Below are 13,747 nucleotides of genomic sequence, written 5' to 3'. Positions count from 1 at the left end.
AATGAATGGATCAATGAAGACAATTCAGAGGAAATTCATGAGGCCCAAAAAATATTCTTTAAATGGAAATGTGAAATTACGAGGGAGAAGGGAAGTGAGATTGGCCAAAGACACAGCAGGCTTGTATTGACACACCAAATTCTTTGGATAGGTAAGATGTGCAATAAATGTAGATCTACACACGCATAGAACTACCTATTCATACACATGCTTTAATCACATCCAGGGATACAGGACCAAGCTCCTGTTCTACACCTCTGAAATTGTCAAGGAGTCAAAGCAGCAGAGGTAACTCACCTCTGCAGCACCTGTTGTGAGAGTCACCATTCAGTGTACCTCTCATTAGCTTCACATGTACATGTTCTCACAGGGCAACAGATCAGTACATGAAGAAGAGGCATTTTGAACAAGAACTACAGCAAAAGAGTAGAATACTCAAAGCACAAATAACACTTCTGATTTTATTCTACTACTTACATTTTCTATCTGTTTGGGCTTAAGAAATAGGAGATTGAAGTTACTGGTACCTGAAACATATTGGCACCAAAGTTACTCCTTTGTCCAAGGAATACAAGCAGCTAGAAGTTAGATAGTTTGAGAGGAAAGAAAAAAAAGAAGACAGAGAGAGGAAAAACTATGAAATTACCTAAAAACCTTAAATCTCTCACTGTTTCAGAGCTGATGAAGTCCTTGCAAAGTAGGAGACACTGTATCTCCTGGAAAAACTATACTTGTCACCCTGACACAGTTATGGCCCAAATTGTGATTAAATCAGTTGGTCAGAGTGTGGTGCTAATAAGACCAAGGTTGTGGATTTAATCCCTGTATTGGCCATTCACTCAAGAGTTGAACTTGGTGATCATTGTGGATCCCTTCCAGTTCAGAATATTCTGTGATCTGTGAAGTGTCATCTTCCCAATGTTTTTCTAGGATCAGGAAAGAATTACTATATTTTTCTTTGATACAAGTTTCAGATTATTCATAGGGGCCTGTGAAAACAATTGAAGAACGTACCTTTTGGACTTAATTTTAAATTTAATTCCGCACATAGTTCTTCCCTGAAATCCATAAGCTCTGAATTCTCAGAATCTGCCTGTATGGTACCTCTGAGCACTTTGGGGTAGGAGATGTACATTGGAATAAAGATATTCTCAAACTCCACGTCAACAACAGCTCTTCCATGTGGAAACCCCCCTGACAGCTCCTGGTTGGTAACACGGGAGCATCAATATGATTCCTATTTCTGATGTAAGGCTGTGCTCTCAGAGTTAATATCTTAAAAAATAGTTAAAGTGATAAGGGAAAAGGCCAAGGTTATTTCTTACTGCTCAGATAAATCCAGTTACCTCTACTTTTGTCAGCTACTGCTGGGTATCTACTGGGCACCTTCTGGAGGCAGAGTTCATGGAGACAGACTGACAAGGGACCATCCCCAGCCACCGGCAGAATACATAATTCCTGAAAAATATCCAGAATGGAAGATAGCAATTAGCCCAGTCAAAACCAACTCTCTGAAAAAGGTCCTGCAGTGTTGAGGCTGGGCTGAGTGGACTGATACCCCCTGATCATGATGTGCACTGCTCCAGGTAGTGGTCACAGCCAGTTTGCTTTCTCCATGTGAGATCCTGCCCTGTGCACCTGCAGTACTTCACCTCTTATGGACAAAGGTCTGGGACGTGCCCCACTCAGGCTGCAAGTGCAGTTTCTGCTGCCTGACTACATCTATTCCTATCCAGGAAGGCTAGAGAAGGAGGGATTTGGCAGGGTTCCCCCAGCAGCTTGAAGCATTCTGGTCTGGTGGAAGCACCAGCTTAGAACCATTTGGCCGCTAAAAACCAAACCACCAAACAAAGCAAATCCTCTACACAGCATTTAGATGAGTGGCCATAAATACAAGGGGATTAAAGAATCTTTTCTCCTTTTGGCCTCTAGCTCAAGCTTCTTCTTCCTGGAAATCTTCACTGCTCACAGCACACTGCCCCCACATCTGTTTTTACCAGACACACAGCAGCTGTTTTCTGCCTCTTCTTCTAACTCCATATATCCATACCTGCTTAAATGACTGGTTTAACTTAAGGTCCCATTATGCACCTTGATCCTGGTCAGCAGAGAGGGAAACAGAGCAGAACCTGTCCATGTTTGTCTGAGTGCTGAATGTTTCAGTCTGTGCTGGCCATGCATATATGTGCATGTGTAGCCTGTGTGTGGTTTTGTTCACCTTTTGGCCAGTCTTGCTGCTGACTGCGTCTGAGGCAGAGATTGCATCAACCTCACCTTTGTGGGGGCCACTGAATTCAGCAAACCCAGAGAGATCTCTGTTCTGCCTCCTGTGACTCAGCCACCTCTTCCTGTACGTTGCCATCCCTCAGTCAAGCCCGGGTTTCACAGTGAGTTTTAAGATGTATACTACTTGATCTGGATCTAAGTGAATTGCTGAATTTAATATTCCTCTCCTCTTGAATCCTGGCCTCTGATCTCCTTAATGCAGTGTAGACATTTTCCCCTAACCCACCATGGATATCAATATTTCAAATACATCCCTACTACATTCTTGGAAAATGGCAAACACCTTCAGGTAATACTTTAGCTGACCTATTTTAAATATTTTCTTTTGGAGATGAACAGCTTAGAAATGTGCTTTTCTTTTTTTTACTGCCTGATAAAGGATTTATGTTATTGTCTGATACTAGAGGTAACAGCTCACTGAGCTGAAGGTTTGGTAGCTTTCACCATTATTTTGGCTGACAGGTCTGTGGCTGAGCTCTCTTTGGTGTCAGCAGCCCAAGGATCACACAGCTGGAGAGTGCTGGTGTGCTGGTGATGCCATGAAAACCCTCACACATCTCTGACTCTGTGCCAGTGACACACCACAATATCCATAAGGGTGATTCAATCTGTGTTCTCTAAACAGCATCAATTCCATTAACATGACTGAAGATCATCTACTGAGATGAGCAAAGATGACCTGTTTCCTTCCACTCAGCTGTGAAAGCATGCTCCTGATCATACACAGGCGTACGTGGTTAAACGTGGCGCTGGGTTTTTGCCTCTGCATGTCTGCGCTGTCTTGCCTCACTTCCTGCTCTTTCAATGGCTTTGACAGCCTGTCCTGCTTCTTGGGCTAAGTGGCTGGGCAGTACTGATGGCTGCTTTCCATCTGATTTCCTCTCTTAACTCAAAAGTAGCTTCATTTTGTTTTTAATTGTAGCGTTGGGAAAATGTGTGGGAATTTGGGAAACGAGAAAGTCCTTCTTGACTAAATGAAATATGCTTTTGTACTGTCATAGCCTAGTTTGGGCTCCCAGCAGACTCTCATGAACCTGACAAACACTCAAAATACTGGAAGCAAAACCAACTTTAAATCTTTGTTCCTCATTTGTTTCTAAAAATACTGCAGTTTTTCTACTCACAAAGTAACAACAAAAAATAGAAACAAGATTCTCAAGTTTCATTTCAGACCTTTCATCAGGAAATTACTCAGGACTCCCCAGAGCAGTCTTTGCAATGAGTTTCTCTTCTCTTGGTAAGTCTGTGGAGAGAACTTTCAGCAGACAGGGAAAGGGTGAAAAATGGAATTTGTGTTAGAGTTCAACAACAGCATGATGTTTATGTCCCAGAGAAAAGGGGAACATCACCCCAGGGACTTGAGTTGAGCATCCACACTGTGATCACATGATGGAACATTCAGATCCAAAGCCAGGCAATGGAAATGTGACCAGCGTCACTCCCAGGTGTGGTGCAAGGATGTACCACAGCCAAGAGGAAGGGAAGTCTTTTTTCAATAGCAGAAAATTCTCCAAGCACCATCTGGATTTGAATAGAAGTACTCGTTAAAGGAAATAACTTGTAAATGATGACACTACCCTCTGCAATTCACATGGCTTTCCACACACATCCTTCTCATAACACACAAACAAACACACACACAGAGTTGATGTACTCCTACTGTTTACAAACGCAGTCTCTCAAACCGTGACAAAGAGAGGACATGGCCAAAGGACAGAAAACCTGAATTATCTTCTTTAGAGTCTAAAGTTATGGTAAAAACAGAGCATAAACTTTCTTTCCTTAGTTAACCCAAGCAATCCATTAGTTTTTCTTAGCCTAAGAAATCCATGAGCTTCAAATGCAGTAATTACTGTGATTGACTCCTGTGCAATGATTGATGGGGAAGAGGTAACTCTGAAGGCATAGCAAAACTGTATCTTCACACATTTTTAGTCTTTCCTTCTGAGGCTTTTCTATGACATCTGCCTCGTCTCTGATCTTACAAAAACACCAAGACCTCTCAAAAAAGCAAGCTCAGTAAGAGTTTGTGGAAAAGTAAAAAAACTCAACAATATATATTGTTAATTCTTATACCCTATAATATTAATTGAAAATAACACTGGGTTTTCTTTTTCTTGTGTATTTGATATCTGTCCATAGATTGTAAAAGAGTTCATCCTTTTGGGAACTTCATCTACAATTTCTATAGAAAATATGGTTTTTTCCATCAAAATGTGTGATTTTTTTTCTCTAAATATATTCCTATTTTCTGTCTTCGATGTGACTAGCCCCTACACTAATAAGACAAAAAGTAGAGGATGACAATTTAAACAAACATTCCTGAAAAGTATGCATTATCTGATAAAGTTCTCTTGTTGTTAGCAATATGAAAGCAGAACAATTTGTTATCTGATCTTCTGGCTAAATGTGAAGGACATTTGTAATCCAACTGCAACAATATGATGAAACCAGGAGTAGCAACCTTTGTGGCAAATTTCTCTGACAGAGAGGACAATTTCTGTCCCAAGGAATTCATGGTACAAGGAATCAGAGTATCACACATGTCTCTAAGAAGGCATATTTACTCTGTGTGGCAGCTAAGCAGTAATGGAGGAAAAGTTGCTCCTTTTGGAATCACTGGCTTTAACTAAGAGAGAGATTCTGAAGTCAATACAAGCAATTTCCTTGGGCTGGAGAATGTTCTCAAAGGTGAGGCTGCACACTTGTCCTTGCAAAACTGATTCCTTTCGTCTTTTCATTTCTGTTGGGATTTGTCCAACAGTGGGGTTTACTCACTTGCTGACACAGCCAAACTTCAACATCTAAGTGGGTGAATACCCAAAAATGTAACAAGCAGCCACTGATATCTGCTAATCACAGCATCTGGGAAGTGATGCTCATTTTGAAAAAAAGCAGACTAGATTTGGCAGACTACACATCCTCTCCCCCACCAGCGCAACATTTGCTCTTCTGTCATCTTCTTGAGCAGATCTGATCCGACTTTGTATATCCACACCAAGGCAAACTGGTTTTTACTGCACCATGTTCACAACCAGACTCACTGAGGACATATCAAGCCACATTCATAGAGGTGGAAACTAGAACATGACAATTGGATCACCACAAGTGAATGGCAGCTGTAGCAGACAGGTGAAAAGGATGGAGTGTCAAGATGCAGAGGGGAAAATGGTTTCATATGTCATTTTGTAGAGAGCCCATAAGCACAGCACCTTGCACTGACTTCTTTGTTGTTTGAGCACACGGAAAGCTCGCTGCTTTTCTTTTCCACTTCAGTCAGCTTGACACTCCCAGGTCACATAAAAAAAGCTGACATTGAATTCAAAGTGAAGGAAGAAAACCCTTTCAGTGAAAAGAAAAGAGTATTTTCTATTTTGCCACTATTAATCCAAACAACAGGACGTGCTCTGGAGTCTGGCTCTGTAGGTACTGGGCCAAAATGCACCTCAGACAACGCCAGCTCTTCAGCATGGTTATTGAGTGTACACAGTCACCTGTGGCAAACAATAGCAGGAAATCCAGCCCTCAGGCAACGGAAGGCTCCAACATATAAAATCCAACACATGTATTATTTATTTCTACATAGGCATGAAACCCAAGATGGATGAATGGTTGAAGAGTAGCTCCATGCAATGTTTGTAGGCAGGAAATAAAAGATATTTATAAATGCTTAATAAGAACACTTTCTTTTGTTCAACAATAAAGTTTCTGTATAAAAACTGGTGAAATACATCATACTATTTTTGTCCTCTGAATGTTCTCAAATAGGAAAAAGAAAAATAATAACAAAAATTATGACCACATTTTTTAGAAAGTAGTACTGCTTAGATTGAGAATGGTCAGAGGAAAAAAATCATTAATCACTCATTTAAAAATACTCTTAGTGAACAAGAAAAGAAAAGAATTTCTCCAAAGATCCCACTTCTGTTCAGCACTGGTTTGACAATTTCCAACATATTTCACTTTATATTTTCATGCCAGTCTCTTCTCTACCCAGGTTATGTACCCAGGCCCTTTTCCTCACTTGTGCACTGCCTTCTTGGCTGCAGGTCATTCCTTGTCTCAGGTTTCCCTCTCACAGAGTCTGAAGATGACAAGTTTGGGCATCTTGTGGTAAGTGTTTTAGGGATTTCACTTCGCTAGGACTTTGTGGTTTATGTTGTATCTTTTTGTGAATTTTCCCAAAGAGCTCTCAGGTAGTAGTTAGAAATATGATCCAACAGCTGGGATGGCTTCCTGTGTAAATAGATTTGCCTGCATTTTTGTGCAGGCTTTTTTGAGAATGTGGAACTTTTTATGGGGTGGCTTACACACATAAATGTATAGCGAAGCCCTGTGAACTTTGGAGAGAATAGAGTGAATAAAATTATGTCCTATTACCTAATTTTTTGTGGAAGAAAGTAGTTTTGAATTAAAATGGAGAGGCCACAGACTCCAGATTAGGGCACCTTGAAGATAAAGTTCAGTGAAAGAATGAAAGAAACCTACACTACTTCTAACTGAAAAGGTAAAAATGCTTTGATGAAAATAAAAGCAACAGTTGTAAAAGTCAATTTCCTGGGTCATGTCCAGCCTCTCACCCACCAGCACCCCACAGTCCTTCTCAGCAAGGCTGCTCTTGATCTGTTCATCCACAGCCTGTGTTGATACCAGGGGTTGCCCTGACCCAGGTGCAGCACCTTGCACTTGGCCTTCTTAAACTACCACAATATTATCAATAGACACCATCAAAATGTATTTATGAAGGCAAAAATCTGTGACGAAGATTTGCTATCACTTGTAAAAAATGAATACAATGTGCATGACACATCCAGCTGGTGGACATGGAGTTGCTATTACTAAAAGCAGGCAACACTAGTGGTAACTTGACAGAGTCAAAGCACAGTTCCACCTTATCCAACTACAAAATGTTTTCATCCTCTACACAAAAAAGTGCATAGACAGTTCTTCATTCATGTCCCCCATTTTTTTTAAAGCCTCATTTCCTAGTTTGCTTTTGATGATTTTCTGAAGTTATCATCTTACTGTTTTGCTGTGTCTATTGGAAATTTTATAAACTATTTTAAAAGACTTCTGAGACAACCTGTTGTTGGAGGAAACTGGAATATTGTTCTCCAGACGGATGTTTTAACACAGCCAGCTGCCTTTTATGTAGTACAGAGGCAGGGGAGGTTGATGCCACCTTAGGGGAAGGAAGATTTCTAGAAGTGCAGATCTAGCACATGTTGCATGCCATTGCACAGAAATCCCAACTCTCAGAAATACTTAACTAGCCCTGGAAATTATTCCATTTTCATCAGTCCCAAACATATGGAACCCTAAACAACTGTCAAAACTCACAGTACTTCACAGCCCTTTCATTAGACCCAGTCCTTACATTGCCAGCAGCCACATTTTCAAGCTTTCTCTGCTAATAGATTACTGGCTATTTCATTGTTGTTTTTCACTGGTTGTTTTGGAGTTTTTTTATGAAACTGAGGCTCTGAGATATTAATACTACTCTGGGGGAGGCAGTTTTAAGAACAGAGGAGCAAAGTAATAAACACATTTAAATAAAGTTTAAAAAAAGATGTGAAAAGAAAGTTGATTGACTCCATAAACACAAAAGCTAGACAAACTCTGCTTTTACATACATGTAAATAGAGTGTTACATGACAGCATTGATGGACTGTATGAGTCCCATTGTACTGAAAGCTCTGTTATAAAAAGACGTCTGACATTTAATATTTTGTCTATTATTTCTCGCCAAGTCCTTCCCAGTCTTCTGAATCCACAGTGTGTATTGAAAGATCAGCTATGCCTACCAGTATGACAAGTCTAGGAATTCTCCTTTCTTTGTTTCTCTATTTCTGTTTACTGTGTGTGCTTGTGCATTTTGAAACACAATTCACTGAGAGTGCATTTGAAAAGTCTGCCAACATGCGATAGAGATTCATAAAGTCTCACTGAAACACAGCAGTTTGGAAAAGAAAGTGAAAGAAATAGATTTAATAATAAAAAACAACAATTGCTTTTGGATGTAGAATATTTAAAAAGCCATGAACAAGGTCCGCCCATGTATTTTCTGAGCATACCACACATTGCTTGTTGCCAAGCTCTCCTGGGGTGATGACACTGAACACCTCTGAGGTAGTTTGCCATGAAAAGACAAGAATTTGCAAAGCTGATGTCCAGCAGACATGCCTGTATCACTGTTCCTTTTAAGACCTGTCTGGGATAAAGACCTCCTCAGGACAGACCCAAATGAGAAGTTACACAGACACACTGACCCTAAAATCAGTCTTTGGAGGCTACATTAACCCTATCGGACATTGGTCTGTATTGCAAGGCAGCTCCAGCCTTTACAGACATTTTGTGTGTCATTCCCTTTCCCCAGGTGCCCAGGGAGATGGGATTTGCAGCAAGCAAGGCTGTCTGCAGGGCCCTCTGGGTGTGTAGTCACTGCTCTTTCACTGTATGGAAGCCACTGACACTTCCTTTCATCTCCTCTACTGCTATCACCCCTTCAAGGGCTTGGGTCTGTGAACAGCAATGTCACAAAGCATGTTAAAAACCTCATGTGCTAAATGCAAACCAGCATATTCAATATGCTGTCTTCATATATTCATTATTTTATAGCTGGTTCTCTAGAAGAGCTTTCAACTATTTTGCACTGTCCAGTTTAAAGTATACTGGAAGGATAGGTATTTGGTGAAATCAGAGAAAAAAAAAGACAGAAAATAAATCCCAGATTATAAAATTAATTTCCTATCCAGCAGTGAACAATGTCACAGAAGATCAGAAAAAGCAGCTGCACAAGTAAAGTCCTGGGTTTTTTAGCTGTACAAGAGAGGAAAATAGTAAATCAGTGATTACAGAGTCATGTACTTCTCTTGGTATTTTAAATATGTATTAAATAATCATGTGAGTGCTTCAGTGCCCAGGATTAAGGTCTATGTTAAAAAGTCACATGCACCCTAAGCCAGGAACTCTCTTGACTGTACTTATTCTTTTATTTTAAAGCTGTTTTGGGGAAGATGCAGTTAACCAAATATTGCTCTTAATGTTTTTGAAGCCAATAAACTGCATTACAGCATATTTCTATTGAATTTGTGTTGGTGGCTGATTAGAGAAACTTATATTCATTAAGAATTAGTGCTTTCCAACATTAATGGTGTGACTTGTTACCACACAGAGAGCTCAGCATGTTACTAAGAAATAGGAGAAATTTCCACAGTCAGAGCAAGTTTATAGTTCAGCATCCCACAGTTGCTGCCTGTAGTCAGACAGGCAGACACTTCAAGACCCTACATGACCCATGACATCAAAAACATTTGCTTTTCAGCCTCCACTCTGAAGGCACCTGGAGCCTACAACAATACTTGCTATCTTGAGATATACTCTTCATTTCCTCCCTGCCAGTTGCAACAGGGGCAAACAAAAAACCTGTTATGAGAAACAGGTAGTTTAAGGGGAAAGGAAGCAGTAAGATTTTGTTTACATATATTTTTGAAAGCATCAAACTACATGAGTAGCCTATAAAGCAATGCTAATGCATAGCTTTATTTTCTTCCTCCATATCTTTTTAGGTGAAATGATTTTCAAGGGCAAGAGGGCGCTGAACTTGCTTCTAAAAATAAATGTGTAGTAGATGAGCATGAAGAAATGTGTAAGTTGACAAATAATTAAAAGATAAATGAAAAGGTCAGATTTTAGTGCTATGCTGCTCATGCATCTATGATCCTCAGTGGCAACTCTGAAGAATGTTTTTCAGCTAAAAAAAACACTTTCTGAGTCATCACTCACACTGACTTCATGGCACTGCTATTCTTAGTTATCTGTGTGACAGTGTGACCTAATCAGTGCAGAGTAGGACAGATCTCCCCATATATGTTTGCTCTAGCCATAAGTCATCCCTGGCCTTTTATTGGGATGCATATGCCTGATGAGACTCCTAATCCCTGTTACGACCCCTGGAAAGGCATAGCAGATCATGCAAAATCTGGCACTGTGGTAAGTCATATGTGAAATAGAAAATGGCCCTCAGTTCACCCTCCTTCTGAGAGCTGATGACAAGCACAAGTCATCTGTGCTGGATTCCAGCTGGCAGGCCAGAAGTGCAAAGCCTACAGCTTACTTTCTGTGCATTGAGTCATCTAGGCTGTACCAGGAGAGGACTGTATTGGTTATCCAAAGAGTGTTTCTAAATGTTAGAAAGAATGGTAAGAAGGAAGTGGTCAGGGGCAGTGAGATTTTTGAGCTGTAAGAACACACCATGATCTGCTATTAGAAGTACCACTGCAAGCAGGGAGCTGCAAGCACAGCACAGCCTCTGTGGATGAAGTGGGGATGGACCCTCTAGAGCCAGGTCTCACCAGACAGACTTTGGAAAGCTGATTTCTTGGTCTGCCTGTGTCAAGATATGAGACTTTGCTCAGAGAAACAGTAAGAAATATCCCCAGAAATGGCAATGGAAGAAAGGTGGTTAGAGCACCTCTTTTCCTGCAGGAAACACTGGCCTGAGGCCAAGCAGTAACTTTCAAGAGGAATATTTTCACTCTCCCTCAGACTTCACCTCTTCCAAAATGCAACATATTTCACTTATGCAGTACTAAGAAGTCTGAAATTCATGCAGACAATCATCCTTTCAGTACATTTCCTCTTCAGAGTTGAAGTCTACAGAAACAATAACCAAACAGTGACAACATGGGAAAAGTGAAATACATGCTTTCTTTCCCACAGCTGCCAACTCATTGGTAGGCAGGACACCTCCTTTTAAAATTAGAGAGCCCTGAATCATCACTTTGTGCTTCATTCACAGGTCACAGTCACCTTTTCTCTATTCCCTAGGAAACTACGCTGCTGCGTGCTCATATGATCCTAAAAATGTCAGCCATGGAAGCTGTGATTTCCCAGGGACAATGAAACATCATTAAAGTTAGCAGACAGTGCACACTGGGTAAATGCCAGCATCTAAATCTGTCTTTGTGAGACACCTGTAAATCTGCTCCCCCATCCTCAAGTGAGGAAGTGAAATGATTGTGCCTATAGATAGGAGACACCCAGTAATATATCATATCTACAGTGTTGTCTATTAAATGACCTTTTTTTTTCAAACTGGGTTAATAAATCTTCATGGACAGACACTGACCTCTATTTGTGATAAACTTTTAGGGTCTTCCATAAAGACGAGTCACAGGAAGTAAAAACAACCCTCCAAATCTGACACTCGTGGCAGGTTCTTGTACAGGCTCATGTCACATTTGAGTAGCAAAGCAAGAATTACTGCAATCACCAAAGACGCCACATCGTTGTTAGGAAACTCCCATAATTTCAGGGGTTTTATTAAGTTAAGTTATATGTCAGTTTGTAAAAAGCTGTATAAAACCTCTCCTCTCCCATCTGGTGTGTTGTAGAACAATTTCCAATTTTAGAGCACAGGGAGCCCCTCTAAATCCCTGCATCTTCTCCACAAGCCACCTGGAAGTGCTTCACACAGGGATACCCCACGCTGCACCTTTGCCTGGCCCAGACACAGTCCTCACCTGAGCTGCCAGAGTGTCCCTGGGAGCAGCACCAGCGCTTGCTCCCTGTGCCCAGCCCCAGCATTCCAGAGACCACAGTCAGCCCAGGCCCCCTCCACATGCTGTGTCAAGTCCCTGTGCCCAGCACAAAGCCAGGGCACAGCTGATTGTTACAGTGCCTCACAGGGATGCTGGGGAAAGGCAAGGAAGCCTGAAGCAAGGACACCAGGATATTATGAGCCCACTTTCCTTTTCCAGGCTATGTTTTGCACAGGGCGGGGTCCAGGCAGCAGCTCTGGAAAGCAAAGGAAGCCAGTGAGCCCACCACCCACTCTCTTAGGACCATCCTCTGGGCTGGATGTTAAACTTGAACATCTTTATGGGAACCCTCAGTAAGTGGGGCCAGGACTGAAAGCCATTTCCTGAGCAGTTTGTCAGCCTGTTCCAGCAGCCTCCCTCCTTTCCCAGGGATTTGGATCTGCTGAAGTGAGCCTGGCGCCTTGCCCCAGGCAAGCTGCTGTCAGAGCCAAGCATGGGCTTTCTGCCCCAAGCCACACCACTGGTGTTCCACTCTTTAGGTAAATGTTCTCCCTTGTACTCCTATGTGGTTAATTAGAAGCTATTCAGGTACTGTAAAAACACAAAAAAGTTCAATAAACATAATTTATATATAGATAACACCAAACAGCCTTGTTGGAAGCCCATTGAAGCCACTGGGAAGGTTTCTGCTGTCCTCAGTGGGCTTTGGGGAACAGGGCCAAAGGCTGTTCAGCATTAGATAAAGAGAGGTTGATGTCAGAACTATAATACTTAAACTGTGTAGTAGCCAGATCAATTACACAATTAAATTTTCATAAATTATCCCAAATTTTCTTCCCTGATAGCTAGGTTTATCTATTACGTTTTACAGTCTTAAGCTTTGAAACAGTGAAGTGTGTGCCTAACACTGAAAATGCAATAGTACCCTGGAATTGGTGCCCTTCTTCCTATTTTAGAGATCAGGAAGGGTTTATAATGCTCTTGCCACTATGAACAATGGTTTTCACTGATACAGTATTAAGTACATACTTGGGGTAGATGTCTATTTCTGGTGACCATGTACTCCTTTTGGTTTTACCAAGAGGCTTGAAAGATAACAGGACTAAATACACTGAATTTGAGGACAAGCATGGGTGCAGGGGAAGGAAGGGGGAAGAGAACATTAAATAAGCAAATATTTAAAACAGTGTCTGCTGTTTCATCAACAGTCATTAAAATGTTATAAAGTTCCTGTTGAGAACATTTTTACTCTTTGATATAAAATTTATCTTTTTATAAGGGTACTGACTGATGGTACTGCATAGAGAACAGAGCTTCAGGGACTGGGTAAAAGTGGGAAGTTCTCTAACTAACAAATGAGGGAACCAATTTTCTGGGCTACTGATACCCACTAGGCTAAGAATGTAGTCCGTGGTGTAATAGTCTTTGGGCAGCTTCCAAACAATGCTGTGTTGTGGGAAGGAAGCTATAATGCAGTTGTGTCCCTGTCTTATATTGACTTCTAGGTCAAACAAAGCCTGGAGTGATTTGGAATTCACTTGCTGTGCCACTGCTTACTGCAGCTAGTTTGTGAAGGAAGCTATTGTGGATGAAAGAGAGAAACAAAAAGCATTTGATCCTTGCAGTCCTCATGAGACAGCTATGAATTTATGGCAATTTTTTTCTTTCCAGGCAGCAAAGGAACAGATTACTATCTTATTATAGATCAGCATTTTTACAAATGCTGAACAGCAAATGCTCCCTGGCATCACTTACTAGGGATGTGAAAAGGAATTATTCAAATTACTTAGAAATTGCCTGACAGCACTTTTGAGATAAAGATGCATTGAAACAAATCTGCGTCTAAGCATTGCTTACCTAGAGATAACAAGGGAATTGCTGTACTGGATCAGATTGAAAATGCTTTTAAGACCTGATCT

Source organism: Passer domesticus, chromosome 1 (genome assembly GCF_036417665.1).
Source record: "Passer domesticus isolate bPasDom1 chromosome 1, bPasDom1.hap1, whole genome shotgun sequence".
NCBI lineage: Eukaryota > Metazoa > Chordata > Aves > Passeriformes > Passeridae > Passer > Passer domesticus.
The sequence above is the reverse complement of the archived record's forward strand: the minus strand, read 5'-3'. Positions refer to the sequence as shown.